Source organism: Rattus rattus, chromosome X, assembly GCF_011064425.1.
Source record: "Rattus rattus isolate New Zealand chromosome X, Rrattus_CSIRO_v1, whole genome shotgun sequence".
Taxonomy (NCBI): Eukaryota; Metazoa; Chordata; class Mammalia; order Rodentia; family Muridae; genus Rattus; species Rattus rattus.
The window spans coordinates 35,074,953-35,090,128 of NC_046172.1; the positions used below are offsets into that span (position 1 = coordinate 35,074,953).

General features: G+C 40.1%; 1 protein-coding gene and 1 pseudogene across 1 annotated transcript in view; both read right to left on the bottom strand.

Moving 5' to 3' along the window:
* Phex (phosphate regulating endopeptidase homolog X-linked) overlaps positions 1-15,176 on the bottom strand; it is a 202,065-nt gene that overhangs the window by 161,302 nt on the left and 25,587 nt on the right. The gene's annotated exons all lie outside the window — the stretch shown is intronic.
* Positions 3,948-13,099, bottom strand: LOC116888914 (annotated as a pseudogene).

The window sequence follows — 15,176 nt, forward strand, 5'->3', positions numbered from 1 at the left end:
TGTTAATTTATCAACCTGAAGCCAAGTTGATGGATCCCTATGGTGACTGTAGCCCCTTTGGTAAGGCCTATTTCCACTATGTAAAAGTGCTGCTGCCGGGAAGCACTTGGCAGCCTCCAAAATCACACTGGAATCCTTTAGCTCCTTGAAGAGCTTTAAGGCACAATGTTTAATGCTAATCAATTTGACAAATAATTACATATTCTCAGAACAGACTTCTAAACTACAAGTTTTACATTTCAAAAACTGAAAGCCAAAGCTCTTGTTCAGTTTTTCTTTTTAAGGTTTATTTTAGTATGTGTCTGCGTGTTTGTCTTTGTGTCTGTGCATGTGCTTGTTTGCAAATGCCAACAAAGGCCAGAAGAGGGTGCTACATCCTCTGGAGCTACAGTTACAGGCTCTTGAGAGCTGTCCAATGTGAGTACCGGTCCTTGACTTATTTTTATAAGCGCTTGCACCTTAAAAAAGCCCATGATACTACATAGATTCTAGCAAACTAATAACTGGTTTGATATGAACATTTTAAATTACATGTTTGGTATTTCTTATATATCATCACAATGAAAGTTAAACAACCTGCTCCAAAAATAAAGGAGGTTTGGTTTTTGTTTTTTAATCCACAACACTCTTAAACCATATCCATACCTACTTCCGTTCAAGCCATTTACATGCCTTTCTGCTACATTGCATATGCAGGTTATAGTCATTAAACTATGCAAAAGACACATTTGGAAGTCAGTATCCAAATTTCATATTGGGTTCTGATGATATTCCAATGTTACAAACACTCTGCAGGCTGCACACATGAGTGCCTGAAAGATGAAGAAATAAGCCACAGGAGCAAAAAGAAGCACGTGTCTGCATACTTCCCTGTTTGTGTCTCCAGTGCATATTGTAGATCACAAGAAAAAGAGGAAACATATTTATATATGGAACAAATTGATCCTAAAATTCTAGCCATGCAAAAATATCAACAAATACAATATGCGAAATTCTGGTTTCTGGACCAGAATGTGGCATTTCAAAAACTATTTTGCTAATGGTCTCTTCTTTATCACATCCTTTCCCTGCTCCTCTCTCCTTTCTCTCTGTATCAAAGCAGGCAGGAAAGCATTGCTGTGCAGATTGGGACAAGGCAATCAGTTCCCAACAGCACTTTCTTTGTCTCTGCATGTGCATTTGTGAGAAAAGAAATAAGACGAAGCCTGGAGAGTCATTAATAAGCAGAAAATAATACCCACCTGTCACAGGCAATTACTCAAGTTAGTAAAATGTCTTCAAAATGGGAAGGACTCATAGGTCACCCATACAAGACTTTCCCTGCATAGCCAGTGTTGTTAGATTTTCGATCTTTCCTCCTCTAGGGAAAGCTGGAAGAAGCTGAGGAAGAGGGCGACCCCATAGGAAGATCAGCAACCTCAACTGACCTGGACTCCTGAAATCTCTGAGACACTGAGCCACCAACCAGGCAGAATACATGAGCTGGTCTGAGGCTCCCTGACACATATACAGCAGAGGACTGCCTGGTCTGGCCTCAGTGGGAGAAGTTGGGCCTAATCCTCAAGAGACTCCCCAAGGTGTGGGGAGGCCTGGCAGGAGGAATGGGATTGGGGGTTGGAGACATCCTCTGGAGACAGGAGGTGGGGGGTAGAAATTGATGAGGAACTGTCAGAGGCAGTCAGGGGTAACAACTGACTGTAAAAAAAATAAAAGTACTAAAAAAGAAGAAAGAAAACACCAATTCATAAAAATCATAAACCAGACTACCTCAAGCTTCAAAATTGGCTGAAGAAATTGTTCCCCTCAAAGTATCTTAAAACTGCATACAGTAGAGCCAGGCATGGTGGTGTACTCCTTTAATCCCAGCACTCATGAGGTAAGTGGATATCTGTGAGTTCGAAGCCATTATGGACTACAGAGCCAATTCCAGGACAGCTAATGATTGTTACACAGAGAAACCCTGTCTCTAGAAAAACAAAAAACAAAACAAAAAAAAAAAAAACTACACAGAGTAAGTAGTTTTCTCCTTAGTAAGCTCAAGTAAAACTGGTTTAAAACAATAAGGCAGCCAAATGTGGGAGCTCATCGTTGTCATTCCACCCCTAGGAAGGCTAAGGCAAGAGGAGCCTTATGAACTTCAAGCCAGTTCGAGCTAAAGAGATGCACCCCAGAAAAGAAAAAGAGTGAAAGAAAACATGTCAAGAAGGGGGACAATTTGCTGTCACCTCCTAGCAAGAATGGAGGAAGTTATATAATCTCTCAACGTTTTGGGTTTTTTTATCTGCATTAGCAACTTGGTTTACTATATGATGATGACTTTGAAACTTTAATGCAGTTAAAACTTCTCACCCAGAGCTTAGGCACATGATAAAATAAGTGGCTGGCGCTGTGGCTGGGGCACAATTGGTACAACAGGTGCCTGGCATGAAAGAAGCCCTGGGTTTGGTACCATCACTGAATAAATTGGGTGGCACATGCCTATTGTCCCAGCACTCAGGTGGTAGGGATACGAAGATGGAAACGTCAAGGTCATCCACAGGAGCATAACAAGCAAGCTGAGATACATGAGAGCCTATCTCCCAAGCAAAGCAAAACAAACAACTGAAAATGTGGTAGCATAGTCTGGACGATGGACCAAGTTTACCATATACAAAACTGGATGGTCTTCCCAATGTTTCCTCAAAAACTGCTTCTATTCTCTCCCTCCTGTTTCAGGTGTGGATAGTTATCAAGATACTCCCACTATAGGCATTGGATTCTTGCCCAAAGGACCCTGCTCTAGCCACTTTGCAGAGTTCTGCAATTCTCTATGCTTCCTCTGTTTCCATAACACAGGTAATGCTAGATGATGAGACCCATCTCGTCTCAAAGTGGGACTCTCAAAGCTGCTTTGCTTATGTTCTTCATCCTGGATAGCAAGGCTTTAAATAAGAAGAACATCTTTGATCAAAGTATAATATTCATTCCACAGAAAAATGAATGGATCATAATTTGAAATGATTCCACAAAGTGAACATACAGAAATCAGCAAAATCATTACCCAAATCCCAGCAGTCCCAAGGTCCCTCCCTTTTTATTACTTCCTCCAATCAAAATTATCATTTTTGATATGTGTGTTTGGTTTGGGGACCTTTCATTGAACCTGTATATACTGAGCAAACACTCTACTACTGACCCTTACCTCTAAGTCCAGTGTTTAATCAAGTCTGCTTAACATACTTGCATACAATAACCTTTTTCTTTTAATTTACAGAAGATCCTCAAACAGTCTCCACAACTTTTTGAAGATTTGCACTTTGAAACCTTCTCTCATTCCATAGTTCTCATTCCCTTACCCGTAACTGGTGATAAACTAAAATTCTGAATCTTTTAATGTAGTTCAATTTGTCTATTTCTCCTCTATGATTAATATTATCTGATATCTTTAATCTACCCAAAATCCTGACAGTGGCCTATGTACTCATCTAGAATCTCCATTGCTTCACATTTATATCTATGTACAGCTCATCTAGAATTTCTTTTTGCTCGTGGTATGGAACACCAAAATTGGCCTTACCAGGGATGACTCATAAGAATAATTTAATAAGATATATTGGTCATTTCATCTTAAATTATATCACCAAATATATTCTGCATGAAAAAATTGACATTGACACTCTTGGTGTGGATCCAGCTTAGCTCTTTCCCACTGACCCTCTCAGCCTTTCCTTCTTGCCCATCTCCATTCCTTTGTGTCAGCTGCCTATCCCCAGAAACACCTCTTTCCCATTAGATATTTGTTTATTGGCAGTGGGCTGGAAGGGATGGCAGAGTTAGCATTCACAGACAACACAACACACAAGTCATGAGGGCAGCAAGAGTGATGGGAAAGAGCCTGAGGCCCCTCTTCAATAGCAAGTGGGTAGGCGCCCTGGAGTGTTGACAGAACAGCCTTAGAACATCTCTGGTTAGTAGTCATGCATAGAGATGAAGAGAGATTCACTGGCTGTGACTCCAGACTGACCACTTGGGGTATACTTTCCTTGACAAATGAGGCTGTTAGCCAGGGCTCACTGGATGTACTCCTCCTCAGCAGTCTTCACATTCTCCTTCTTCCTGCCCCAGGCCTTTAGAGCAGATGTCTGCTGAGCTTGGCCATAGGAGAAAGTTAAGGGCCATAGCTTCAGCAGGGGACATTTATTGGCAGCATTGAGGTTGATGGATCCCTCTTCCTCACTCTGCCCTCCAGACAGGAAAGTGACCCCAGGGGACAGCAGGGGACACTGTACTACAGAAGTACTGTGAAAGTCGCCATGACAATCTTCTCATTGCAAAATTTCTGGGTATAACCATGGCCTTGGGTGACCATGTTGGGCTTCAGCAGTGTGCTTCCCAAATAGATATGGTGATTACTCAGAGCCTTGTAGATAGCAGCCAGTACCCTCTCTGTTATATACTGACACTGCTTCAAGATATGGTCTCCATCAGGGAGGATTTCAGGCTCCACAATGGGTGCAATGCCATTCTGCTGACAGATGCTGGCTTAACAGGCCAGAATCTTGGCATTTTCCATGATGGCAAGGGCTGAGGGAGTATGTTTACCAATCTTTAGCATAAAATGCCACTTGGTAAAGTCAGCTTCATTCTTCTTACACTGGGTAGAGCATACAGACAACCCATCCAGCTGGATATGGGTAGGACATGGTGCCAGCGGCAGCTCGTTCCTGGTACAGGAGGGTGTAGGTCTGCTGGGTAAGGTAGTGGGTGGGCGAAAGGAGTGAGGAGCAAATGTGGTGCCTAGGGTAATTAGAACCTTGTTCTACTGCACCTTCCAAGAGAATGAAGCCTATTCATTTGGGGTGAGAGGCCCAAGAATCACGTTTTACTAGGGAACTCCAGTGTCCACGCTGGGCCTTAACTCAAGTAGGCTATTCTCACTATCTTTCCTGTCATCCCTTTTATTTCCAGAGTAACTCTTAATCCTACAGCAGTCTGTTTGCAGGACCCTGCCTCCCACCACACCTCCATTCCCAGGAGACTCTAATTCTTGTTTCTGAACTACACCCCTAGCAATTTCCATTATATCTTTTTAGTTTTTCCTCTGGCCCATCTACATCCCTTTCTTTTACCCACTGATCCATAAAAGCAACCACCGTACAAAGACAAAATCAGTGGGTTGGAGAGATGGCTCAGTGGTTAAGAGCATATGAGTGCTCTTCCCAGAGGACCTGGGTTCAATTCCCAGTACCCACACAGCAGATCATACCTGTCTCTAAGGCCTAACACCCTCACACAGACATAATAATGCAGACAAAACACCAATGCACATAAGATAAAATAAGTAAATTTTTACAAAGTCAACATCAGATATCAAAACCAAGAACCACCATTGAACTCATGGCATTTGGAGTTATAATATGAGTTCAATGTACCTGAAATACAAGACAGGAATCCTATACCAATTACGAAAATGACCAAAGACCTTAAAGATTATATTAATAAATCCCTTAATGAAGTTTGTGGAAACATAAATGGTTGAATGAAATAATGAAAAACAATTCAAGACATGCAAGTAGAATTTAAGAAAGAAATAGAATTACCAAGGGAAGACTAAACTGAAATGAAACTGGAAATTACAATGTAGGCAGTGAAATATCTCAGAGGTATTCTTTTTTTTTTCTTTTTTTCGGAGCTGGGGACCGAACCCAGGGCCTTGCGCTTGGTAGGCAAGCGCTCTACCACTGAGCTAAATCCCCAATCCCTCTCAGAGGTATTCTTTACCCTCAGACAGACTACAAGACATAGAAGAGAGAGTTTAAGGCATTGAACATTGAAGATAAGGTAGAAAAAAATGGATAGCTCATTCAAAGGAAATGTCAAATCTAAAAATAAAAACAAAACTAGGCATGAAACATTCAGGAAATCTGGAACACTAAGAAAAAAAACAAATCTTTGAATAACAGGAATAGTGGAAGAAGAAAACCCAGGGCAAAGTTATAGAAAACATTTAACATAGAAGAAAATTTCTCCAACCTAAAGAAGGAGTGCCTTTCAAGGTACAAGAAGCTTACAAAATACCAAATAGAATGGACCAGAAAAGGAAATCCTCTCGCCATATAATAGTCAAATCACTAGATGTACAGAACAAAGAAAGAATATGAAAAGCTGCAAGGGGAAAAGGCCAAGTAATATATAAAGACAGACTTATTAGAATTACACCTGACACTACAACAGAAACGCTAAAAGCCAAAAAGGTCTGGAGAGATGTGTTGTAGACTCTAAGAGATTAGAGATGTTAGCACAGACTACTACACCCAGGAAAACTTTAGTCACCATAGATGGAAAAAGCAAAATAGTCCATGAAAAGGTAAAATTTAAACAATATTTATCAACTAATCCATCTCAACAGAAGGAATTAGGAAGAAAAAGCCCTTAAGTCTGAAGAGATGAACCACAACCAAGAAGACACAAAGAATAATCACAGACCCAAAACTCAAGAGTGAGAAAATGCAAACCAAAACAACAAAACAAAAATCAATAAGTTAGACACCACTCATTGATAACTCTGAATAAAAATGACCTCAAATCTCCAATAAGAAGACACATACTAACAGACAGAACACAGAGCTCACAGTTCTGTATCCAAATAGCACACCTCACCATCCTTACAAAAACTAAACAGAGAAATGATGGAGTTAAATAAGGTCAAAAGTCAAATGGGTCTAGCAGATATAGAACATGGCACCCAAACACAAAAGAATGCATTTTTTTCTCAGCAGCTCATAGAACTTTGTAAAATGGACCACATACTTGGATACAAAGCAAGTCTCAACACACATAAGATGGCCTTAAATTTATGTTCTTATGAGTCTCTGAATTCCTTCATTGTCTGTTGTAATGCCACAATTTTCATCTCTAATTTTATTAATTTGTATTCTTTTCTCTGTCTTTTAGTTATTTTTGTTAAAAGTTTCCATTATTTTAAACGGGGGAGTATGTATTTTCATGGTTTTTCCTTATTTTTGATTTTGATTATTTGTTAAAGACAGAGAAGCACAAAGTTGGGTGGGTGAGGACGTAGGGAGGATTGGGAGAAGTTGGGGAGAAGAAAATCATAATCCGAATATTGTATGAATTTTTCAATTAAAAATATACTTACTATAAAAGTGAAAAGTTCAACTGGGTGGCGGAAGCACACACCTTTACTCCCAGCCCTTAAAAGGAGGGAGAGGCAGGTGGATCTCTGAGTTTGAGGTCAGCCTTGTCTACAGAGTGAGTTCCAGGGTTGGGGATTTAGCTCAGTGGTAGAGCGCTTGCTAGCAAGTGCAAAGCCCTGGTTCGCACTAGCTCCCGGGGAAAAAAAACAGAGTGAGTTCCAGGACAGCCAAGGCTACAGAGAAACCCTGCCTTGAAAGCAAAGCAAAAAGTAAAACGTTGGTATTGACAATGGTTTTTATCCATTAGATTGAATACTCTTTTAAACAAGGACTAGTCACAATCAAGTCTGAAGATCCAAGGCCTAGAGCTTGGCATGCAAAACTAGTGTTTAGCAAACACTGGCTGAGGTAAAATTTTGAGACAACGAGAATTTTTTATCCAATTGCATAGGAAGCGTGAATTGTTAAGCTGACTCCTTCATCAATTCTTTTTATCATGAACAATATCCTAGCCATACTAGCATTATAATTTCTGGTTTTGTTCACATTCCAGTCTGTATCATCCAAGACTTTATTCAGCTGTCTTCATGGGTACTAGTTTAATTTTACCAGTTGCCTCAGCTTAATCACCCATTTTCAAAGCTCTGTTCTTAAGTACTAGGAAGAAAATGGTCATTTTTTTTAATTTCGCAGTCCATAGAAGACTATCAATCCTGTTCCCTTGATTCACTCCTCCTACTCAAAAGGCATTTATCAAACTTTGTAGAACTAAGAAGAAAATTTCAAAGCATGATGAGATTCCTGAGAACGTCACAGTACCCTTGTGAATCAGAAGTTCATGGCAGCCACAGCCGGTTAAAGTCAGTCACTTGAAGCTTGCAACACTTAGGAAGTGAATAGTGAATATAGTTTTAAATTTCCCATTGCAAAGTGTCAGGGATATGAGTAAAATTCTACCAAGAACCTGGTACTGGGCAGACACCATTGAGAGCTTTACAAGGCCCCTCCTTTTCTGTTTTTTTCTCCAGCTCCTATGAGATTCCTGAGGTTTCCCTGTGCTTCATATGTTCACTCTGAAAGGAATCCTCTGGCAGTTAAGAGACCAGTGGATATTGGAGCTATTTACTCAATTTGCTTAATTGCACTTGAAGATTTTCACATCAACTTCACTGGAGTAAATTCTGAATTTCATTTAAATTATACCAACACTTCTCCTTCAGAAATCAAAGGGAATATCTTCTTAATTCTTGTGAGAGAAAGAACATAAACATTCAGAATTTCAGAACGCCAAATCTGTACTGGAAGTTTTCACACCTACATAATGAACAGAATGTATGAATATATGTATGCACACAGAGACAGACAGACAGACAGACAGACAGACAGACAGACAGACACACACACACACACACACAAACACACACACACACACGGCCTGGTCTCTCTCTGGGAGATGCTTAAAAGCCACCTTTACATGGTCCATGATTAAATGCTGCCTATAATCTTACTATTTTTAGTTCTTGTTGATTTTCCAGGCTGCAGACTTCAAACAAAGCCTGCTTTCAAGACCCCTTGCTTATTTATTATACTGAATTTTTCATCTTCCCAGCTCATAACAGCATGGATATTAAAGCTTTATACAGTTGAACATGGAGACTTAAAATCTGCCTTCAAAGTCCAATATTATTCCCTTAAAAAATAAAATTCAAGTTACCAAAGTCATGGTCCATGGATCCTATGGCCCTCATATTTTACCAAATGGCACAACACTCAGCTTTACAGTTCCTTAGCCCTGCAGCCAGTCAAGCAGGGGATTAACTGAGTCTGTTTGACATACTGAAAAGACAATAAAAAGCGATATTTCTCACTCTTCTAGAAAACTCCTGCCTACATACAGAGAGAAACTGTCAGAATGATTTTCTCTGTTCATTTTTATGATAATCTTAAAAGTAATAATTGGTGGTTAGTCTCAACTTAAGTGAAAGGGGCAAGTATTATTTTACGATGATTAGAAACTTCTGACTCATTAATCTAAATCATAGGTTACCAAGTAACACAAAATACCAACTTTTAACACAAAAGAGCCTCTTTGTCCAGAAGAAAATCAATTTTAACAAAACTTCCAGATACTACAAAACTCTGATGGAAAGTAATTCTTTTATTATGTTCACTTATAAGTGAATTAATTTATAAGGGTTATTATTTATCAAGGTTACACTTAAAGAAATTTAAATTTTAGCATTGCTCCTTGATAGAACAGTGTTACAATGGATTTGCCAATATGATATTTAAACTAAGAAAATAACTTCCATATTCCAATAATTCATTCTAAAGCCTGCTCTGAAATTGAAGCCATTAAAATCCACCTTCAACTTCACTTACAATAAAAATTCTAATTATCTTTTTCCTCCTGCCTCCTTTTACAACCTTAGGCAAAGGCCATGCATGGTTCCCTTCAGTGGTCCTTCCTAAGTAGTCCTGAGATAGCCAAGGAAGCAATAATAGTACTGTTGTTTATTAAGTACCTGTATTTGTGCCATGTCTATGTGTTTATGTCTATGATTGACTAGAGTTAACCTCCAAGCAACCTGAAGAGACATGTATCATTAATCGCACTCTGCAAGTTGAAAAAAAAACTCTTAAGAGTTTATTCAAGGAGATTCAACTACTGAAACTCAAAATTTGGGCCTGGACTCAATTCTGGAACTCTTGTTCAACTGTTCATCAGACACCCAGCAAAGTTCCACAAATTACTTTCCTGTGAGATGACTAGTCCTTCCAGTGCTAGAGCAGATGCACCAGTGCCAGTGTAGAATTTCCCAAAAGATCCTTCAACCATAACTTGTTATATACAGTCTTGCTTTTACAATGATAAGATGACTTCATGCTCAGCCTTCCCTTTGCCCTGTAATTCTATTTTGTGACCAGAAACATAGGTTCTTGGCGCACCTAGTCAGAGATGGGAGACTTGGAGAGTTTGAAGAAGAACCATGTTAGCATATGCTCAGCTTCTTCCCTCACTTCATGATCTAATCCAAGCCAATGGTATCCAAATTTGAGTGGGCACCACCATTAGGAGAGAGTAAGGCAAAGATAGTTGAGTCCTTTCGGAGTATCTGATTCAGTAGGTCTGGGGTGGGTTCTGTAATTTTACACTTCTAATGAACTCCAAGGTAATGGTGATGTTTTGGGTCCAGAGAATACACCTTGAGTACAACGACTTTAAAACAGCAAATTTTACCACTATTTCTTGATATCTAGAACCTTATGCCACCCAAGATCAAGTAAGAAGTAAGGCAGCTTTAGCTTTGCTTTTCTCAATTTACAACTCCATTTTTTTATTGACTTTGTCTCTCTCTCTCTCTCTCTCTCTCTCTCTCTCTCTCTCTCTCATTCTCTCTCCCCCCCTCCCTCCCCCTCTCTCCCCCCCCCCCCCCCCCTCCCCCCCCCCCCTCCCCCCCCCCCCCCCTCCCCCTCCCCCCCCCTCCCCTCTCTCCACCTTTTTGTGTGTGTATGTGTTCAGTGGTGGTGTGTGCATGACCACACAGCATTGTAAATGGGAAGTGAGAAGGCAACACTGAGTATCAGTGTTTGCCTTCCACCCTGTTTTTCTATATTGCTTATTCCAGTTTACTTGGCTCATGGACTTCTAAACATTCTCCTGTCTCTACCTTCCACCTTGCCATAAGTGCACAGACATGTCCTACTGTATCTATCCATTTTCCCATAGTATCTCAATTACCTTTCTATTACTATTACACAGAACTATGACCAAAGCAGCTTATAGAAAAAAAAAGTTTATCGAGGCTTACAGTTTCAGAGGGTGAGTCCATGATCATCATACCAGGGATTATGGTAGCAGGCAGACAGGCATGCTGCTAGAGCAGTAAATGAGAATTTAGATTTTTAAGGCACAACCATGAGGAACAAACAGAGCTATGTGGGAATGGAGTGGGCTTTTGAACCCTCAAAGACCACCCTCAGTGATCTTCCAACAAGACCATACCTCCAAATTCTAAATAATAGTTCTAGAGACTGGGGCCAAGTGTTCAAATATAGAAGTCCACAGGGGGCCATTCTCATTCAAACCACACACTGGATCTGAACTCAGACCCTTAAATTTGCATGGCCAGTGCTCTTTCCAGGCCACCCCTCCCTTTTTGAGACAGGCTCTCTCACTGTCTTAGAACTTGACAAGTAAGTTAGGCAGGCTGGAGAGCAAACCCCATGAATCTGTTGCACTCCATATTAGATGGATTCTAGGGATAGGATTCAAGGCATGAATTTTACCAAATGAGCTATCCATATCCCCCTTTTTTCTTCTGCCTTTTTTAGGTGTGTGAGGAAGGAATTGTTTATTTGAGTATTTGAGGCAGGATCTATAGTTTCAAGTTCTCTATGTAGCCAAGGAGGACCTTGAACTTCTGATCCTTCTGCCTTCTGCCTTCTGATCCTTCTGCCTTCTGCCTTCTGCCTTCTGCCTTCTGCCTTCTGCCTTCTGCCTTCTGCCTCCACCTCCTGGCTACATAGGATTATGTGTGTGCACTACCTGGCCAGATTTTACACAGTGCTGAGGACTAAATTCCAGGCTTTGTGTATTCTATACAAGTATTCCACTGAGCTACACCCCGAGCCCTACAACTCCACGTTAATTTAATGTTCTCTAAAGATAGCATTAGTTTATTTTGTCTTAGGAAGTGTCTCCTTGCATTTGGATTTTAGTTCTTCAGATTTGCCAACCCCATATTTAGAAAGTTCCTTTCTTTAGAGTAAAGGGAAATAGGGTTTTGAGGTGAAAGCTTGGGTGGGGGTGATCTATGATCTTCCAGGAAGATTTCCAAAGTAGAAAAAAAATTACATACGACATTTGTTTTCAATTCTAGCTTTTATGACACCCTATAGAGGAAAATAGGGGGATAAATATTGTATCCCTTAAATCCTAAAAAGTCTGAGCTTCAGACTTTGTGATTCCTCTCTCATCTAGGAAAGCAGCATCAAAACACTGTAAAGCTAGGTTTCAAAACCACATCCCAACTAACCCCTGCTTTGACTTCCACCTAACATGTGGAGGTGAGAGGTGGACGTGTTCTATTTCTGGCTTTTCAAACCACAATGTATGGTCCAGTGAGACTATCTCCTGAAAACTGGGTTGCTGACAGTAGATCAGGGGCTATACTCCTTTTGTTTCTCTGTCCAGACTCTTCTCCCAGGAAAGAGAAGAAGCAATAGGCCCTTTAGCATTACCAGAGAACCTCCAAAGGTCTGAAATGATGTATTCTAACTACCATACCCACCAGGTGCTATTACGGCTTCCCTGTCAGATGCTGCCCCTGACTGAGAGCACTTGGGACCATCTGGTCATAGCAACCAGAGACAATGAAGGGGAGAAATGACACTTCCTGCTGACTTAAGGGAAAATAGAGAAAAAGCAATCAATATGCTTCAAAGTTTCCTGCAACTAAATCTCCCTATATTTGGATGGCCACGATGGGGTCTGGTGAACTGGTGTCCAATACATCAGCCTCTGCCTCCAAGCTACTCTCTACAGGCAGCCAGTATGCTTCAGCTGAACACATCACTCATCAGGTCCTGCGACATGACATTTACAAATGGCTTCCCACTGCCTTAGGATAATGTCTAAGATCTTTACACAGCCCATAAGGCCTGTGTGCTCTGGCCCTGGCCCTTTCTTCTGTTTTGCTTCTGGCCCTCTTTCTTCCTTGGAGTCAGAGCCCAAAGCACACTGAGCTTTTACATTTCCTCAAAGGCACCAGCTGACAGAGCCCACTCCTGCAGCTCTTTTTCCTGGGTTAAAATCGGAGATATTTGAAATGGTAGACCCATAATCTGTGGGGGACAAATTATATGGCTGGATTGGTTTGGGCAAGTCACATAATTTCCCTGACCTTCACTTCATCGGATGTAGGGCAAAGACAGAAATAAGCAATGATGGCTGCCGACATCCCAGAATTAGACTGAGGACTGATGGCAAAATAAATCTCTAAAAGAATAAACGGTATAAAAAATTCTGGGACCTTTGGAAAATGAATCATGAATTTAGAATGGAGCAGCAGGTAGTAGAAGCAGTTCCATTTGGAACTAAATCTAAACGGCTACTCTAAGAACTCTCTGCAGTTAGTAACATAGGCAAAATTATAAATTAGCGTGTATTTGTATGTTTGAGAATTTTTCTCTGTCACAAATGTCTGTTCCTGCACCTACCCTAACTGTTCATTTTTAAAGTCTCATTTATTCTTAAAGACATATTTATTATTTTTTCTCATATATGTGTGTGAAGCCATGTGAGTTTATAGGCACCACATGACTGCAGACAGCCAGAGGGCATCAGACTCCCTGGAACCAGAGTTACAGAAGGTTATGAGTTACCTGATGCAGATGCTGGGAACTGAACCCAAGTCCTCTGCAGGAGTAAGCTCATCTTCTAGCACCTTTCTATCTCATTTTGTTTTTTAAAAAAGGAAAAATCTATAAATCTTGGAAAGTGACTCCAACAACACCATCAACACCAATGAAGTTTCCAAATGAACTTATCTTATTTGTGACAAGCTATTATCCAAATAATACAATTAATTTTTCTTTTCTGGAAAGTGCCTTTTTCCAGTGTTCTATTGACATGTCAAAGCAAATAGTCCATCATTACTAATTCATTAAGCATCCACATAGATGCTATTAATCATGATGAACTAATGTAGTATTAATGGGTAGGTTGTATATCTGCAATTGCATGTAAATAGATTTCCTAATAAATTCAAGTTTTCCATTTTTTTTGAGGAGGGAAGGAAAAGAAAACAAAAGGAAAGAAAAGTCTTTCAGAAAGAAATTAAGGGAAAGAAGTTTCTCTCCTTGTATGGCAAGAGCAAAATTCTTGTTTTCTTTTTTATACCGTAAAAAATCTTTGTATTTACACAGCACAATGATATTTGTAACATGCAGGTTTTCATTTAAATGATATGAAGGGAAAAATATCAAACACCCACGCATCCTGGAGAGGTACCGAATTTTTCCATAGCAAGCTGTTTTCTTTGATGTGCTGAAGCCCAGCTAGCTACTCAGTACACTGCTACCCACAGTAGTGGAGTGGGCAGCGTCTTAGTGTTGCCAGCACTGTACCCTCTCAGGTTTCGTCTCAGATCAACTGAGTCAGGTAACGTGCCTAGCTGTGCGGGTCTGTAATCCCAGCTACTTGGAAGTTCAAGCACTCACTGAACTACAGATAAAGTTCAAGTGCAGCTAAGCAACTTAGTGAAACTCTACCTCAAAATAAAAAGTGAGAGTAGGGACTGAGGCTGTAACTTGGTGGTAACGTAGTGGTAAAGTGCTTGGCTAACATGTATGAGTCCCTGGGTAAAATCCTCAGTACTAAGAAACAATTTTAAAGTACATAGCTTATGTTTTATATTTCATCGATTCCAACAGTGAACCCTTGAACATAGCCATTCTCTGAGTTGTCCTTGAAATGACATGGATGCAAGGATGGGAAGATGTCACTTAATAGGTCCTCAGAAAGATTTCAGCACAACTTGAAAATGAAATGAAAGTTTACTGCACACACTAGAAGGCTACGTTGGTGGAAAATTCCTGAGATGACTGACTAGGGATGAATCCTAAAGAAATGTTGAATCACTGCTGTTCTCCATGAACAAGATGGCATTTTGTAGCAAAACAAAGATGATGATTCAAAATCTAAAGGACACTGTAAACAAGTTTTAGTAACGCGTGAGTCAATTTTTTTTAACTTGCAATTTCCTTTTTTAATAGGCATAAAAGAAGATTTTGGGATAAAAATTACCATCTAGGTAAGCCTAAAAGAATGTCCAGGAACATAATATGGAAATCCCAAGGGACAAGAACACATTGAATTATAGTTTACTTTACCCTGGCACATAATAAATAATGCTTCATGTTACAGTTGCCAATACTTTTGATTCAATGGAATATGTTATTAATTTTGTGATGGCTGTGGAAGACCACAGTGTTTGTGCATTCACTGGCTTAATTTTAAGTCAAATAAATAGAACT